We start from the raw sequence: 4,016 nt of genomic DNA, 5'->3' as shown, positions 1-4,016 counted from the left end.
TTCCACCATAATTTGCAAATCAATTCTTTCCAGATCAGCCAATGTGATTGTCTGGATTTGTTTTCTCATTTTGTCTCTCATAGTTGAGGTCTCCCTATGATGCCAATTACAGGCCTCTCTCATCTTTGTAAGTGGGAGAACTTGTACAATTGGTGGGGACTAAATACTTTTTTGCCCCACTGTGTGTGCCAAGAGCGCACGCCCTGCACACTCCCAGCACACATGTCCGGTTCTCACGGAAAGATCCCGATCTCCTCTTTCGATTGGGACCTTTCCCGATCATGTGACAGCGCATTATGGTGGTCACATGACCCTAAGCCCCGCCTCCCGGCTTCTGAAACTCCTAAAGGGACAGGAGGTGCTGGCGTGAAGGGGTTAAGCTTTGACAAAAAAAAAGCCTGGCAGGAAGCTGATTGCTCTCTTTACAGAGCTGCACCAGATTTTGCAACCTCCAGTTTTAGTAAATCAACCCCTCAGCGTTCTAAATTGAGACATGTATATACACATACATACATATATATGTATGTATGTATGTGTGTGTAGATAGATAGATATGTGTGTGTGTATATGTGATTTTCTGAACCCGTGCCGCCCTGTAGTATTTCTGCTATAGGGCGGCGCGGAAGCGTTTAGTAGGCACAAAAGATATATATCCACTTTGTGCGAGCCAGATACCTTTGCCAACCCAGATATTACCTTGTAAAAGTAACAGAGACATAATCTCTGTACTGTACATAGCCTGCACGGAGAGCAGAGCTGTGGGAGGGACCCAGGCCACACCCACTACAGCAGGGGGCGGAGTCCAGACTGGTCACCCTGCCTAAGGAGATAGGGCAGCAGTGAGCGGTCTTTATTACAGGAAGTCTGACACTGGATTACACATGACTCTTGTATTTTGACTGTATTTGGGTTCAGATTTAATGGCGGTCATAGAACACAATGTAAAAGGTTTTTGATTGGAGAGCTCTATAATTCATTATCGCCTTTTTTTTTCCCCCCACAGATATCGTTGAATATTTGAAGTTTCACGATTGCTTTGTCTCCAGTCTTATGCCTGCTGCACACCGGCACCGTCGCATCTTTTGGTTTCATACCATTGATTTCAAGATAGGAATCACATCAGTCTTCACAGTAAAGCAGCGATCTGAGCATTGAGTTAGCACAGGAGGGCATGGTTGGCGTTCTCTGATGGAGGCTTCTGGCAGCGACAGCCTCTGTGACGATGCCGACCCTGGGGGTACAGAAGGGAAGAGGCTGGTGGATGGTGACCAGAAGCCCTCCAAGGGTTCCCACTTTGACAACTTAGGCCAGGGCCTGAAGCATCTGTTTCAGCATCAGAGACGCCGCTCCTCCGTCTCCCCTCACGATGTCCAACTGGCGCAGCCGGAGCCGGACCCGGAACCGGACCCATTGCTGGTTTCAGACCTTGACGGAACGGCGCAACCCACCGCCCTCAATCGTGTCCTGCAGCAAATTCGTGTTCCACCTAAAGTGAAAAGGGGGAGCAGCCTTCAGCAGAACCGCAAAGGCAAGACACGCGGTAGCCCGCAAATCGGCCGCCGGTCTGCGCAGGACATCATGGCTGTCCTTTCACACCCTGCCCGTCCGCGGTCTTCGTCCACGACCGATGCGCACTCTGCCTCTGCAGCTTTGGAAATATCTAACACCTCCTACTTATCTGCAGAAGATTCAGCTGAGAAGGTAAGAGGCCAAGACTGAGCAGGGCTGATGGACTGTTCTGGAGGCTAAAATGTTATTGAGATTTTGAATGAATAGCTTCAATAAATTCCACAGATTTCAAAGTATAGCATGCCAACCATAAAATACCAGGCTGGTACTGATCCAGTCCAATACAGAAAAGATGTTACACTATATTGCCAAAAACCTGTGGATGTCTATCACACCTGTATGAACTTGTTGGACATCCCATTCCAAAACCATAAATATGGCGTTGCCATTGGCCCTTCAGTATATGAAATGTGCTGGTCAGGTGTGTCAACAAGCCTTTGGCCATATAGGAAGTGTGATTGTCAGGTGTCAACTAACTTTTGGTTGGATGGTGTGAATTCAGGAAACATTTGGCCATATAGATATTGTGATGGTCAGATGTTAACAAGCCTTTTGCCATAATGGCAGTGTGTTAGGTGTCAACAAGACTTTGGCCATATGGGAAGTGTGTTGGTCAGGTGTCAACAAACCTTTGGCCATATGGAAACTGTGATGGTCAGGTGTCAACAAACCTTTGACCTTTATAAGTAGTGTGATGGTCAAGAGTCAACCTGCCTTTGGCTATATAGGAAGTGTGATGGTCAGGTGTCATCAAGCCTTTGGCAGAAATGGAAGTGTGTTGATCAGGTGTCAACAAAACTTTGGTCATAAAAGACGTGTGATGGTCAGGTGTCAACAAAACTTTGGTCATAAAAGAAGTGGAATGGTCAGGTGTCAACAAGCCTTTGGCCATGTACGTAGTGCGATGGTCAGGTATCCACTAACCTTTTGGCCATATAGAAAGTGTGTTGGTCAGGTGTCAACAATCTTTTGACCATATGGGAAGTGTGAAGGTCCTGTGTGTCAAATCTTTGGCTGTGTAAGAAGTGTGATGGTCAGGTGTCCACAATCCTTTGACCATATATGAAGTGTGATGGTCAGGTGTCCACAATCCTTTAACCATACATGAAGTGTGATGGTCAGGTGTCTACAATCCTTTGACCATATGTGAAGTGTGATGGTCAGGTGTCTACAATCCTTTGACCATATGTGAAGTGTGACGGTCAGGTGTCCACAATCCTTTGACCATATATGAAGTGTGATGGTCAGGTGTCCACAATCCTTTGACCATATATGAAGTGTGATGGTCAGGTGTCCACAATCCTTTGACCATATGTGAAGTGTGATGGTCAGGTGTCCACAATCCTTTGACCATATATGAAGTGTGATGATCTGGTGTCAACAATCCTTTGACCATATAATGAAATGTGACGGTCAGGTGTCAACAATCCTTTGACCATATGTGAAGTGTGACGGTCAGGTGTCCACAATCCTTTGACCATATATGAAGTGTGATGGTCAGGTGTCCACAATCCTTTGACCATATATGAAGTGTGATGGTCAGGTGTCCACAATCCTTTGACCATATGTGAAGTGTGATGGTCAGGTGTCCACAATCCTTTGACCATATATGAAGTGTGATGATCAGGTGTCCACAATCCTTTGACCATATATGAAGTGTGATGATCTGGTGTCAACAATCCTTTGACCATATAATGAAATGTGACGGTCAGGTGTCAACAATCCTTTGACCATATGTGAAGTGTGACGGTCAGGTGTCCACAATCCTTTGACCATATGTGAAGTGTGATGGTCAGGTGTCCACAATCCTTTGACCATATGTGAAGTGTGATGGTCAGGTGTCTACAATCCTTTGACCATATGTGAAGTGTGATGGTCAGGTGTCCACAATCCTTTGACCATATATGAAGTGTGATGGTCAGGTGTCCACAATCCTTTGACCATATATGAAGTGTGATGGTCAGGTGTCCACTATCCTTTGACCATATATGAAGTGTGATGGTCAGGTGTCCACAATCCTTTGACCATATGTGAAGTGTGATGGTCAGGTGTCCACAATCCTTTGACCATACATGAAGTGTGATGATCTGGTGTCAACAATCCTTTGACCATATAATGAAATGTGATGGTCAGGTGTCAACAATCCTTTGACCATATGTGAAGTGTGATGGTCAGTTGTCAACAAACATTTCCACAGAATTGTGAGAGGGAATGTACGAACTCCATGCTGATGTTTTTTTTTTCCTAGTGGGCATTGAACTTCTCTCTTGATATTGCGTCTTTTATGGATAATCAATAAATTTTGAAGATTTTTAAGTGCAAGTAAGGAGTTGTGGATGATCTTTCTTCATGATTGTGATTGCAGCTGTCCGCATCCGGTAGTACTGGAAGATCTCCTCATTGGGTTGTAGCCCCTTATTGTCACTTTATTCATTGAACTTGGAGCT

General features: G+C 45.3%; 1 long non-coding RNA gene across 1 annotated transcript in view; it reads left to right on the top strand.

The window, feature by feature from the left end:
• LOC149436279 (uncharacterized) overlaps positions 1–2,918 on the top strand; it is a 23,406-nt gene extending 20,488 nt beyond the window's left edge. Inside the window, exon 5 of the long non-coding RNA XR_016308319.1 lies at positions 1,004–2,918. This is a non-coding gene — a long non-coding RNA (uncharacterized LOC149436279). The remainder of the gene's footprint in view (positions 1–1,003) is intronic.
• The last annotated feature ends 1,098 nt before the right edge of the window (positions 2,919–4,016 follow it).

This window comes from Staurois parvus, unplaced genomic scaffold (assembly GCF_062004578.1).
Source record: "Staurois parvus isolate SC_StPar_1 unplaced genomic scaffold, SC_StPar_1.0 ptg001382l, whole genome shotgun sequence".
Classification (NCBI taxonomy): Eukaryota; Metazoa; Chordata; class Amphibia; order Anura; family Ranidae; genus Staurois; species Staurois parvus.
Note: the sequence above shows the minus strand (reverse complement) of the source record. Positions and strands in the feature narration are given on the sequence as shown.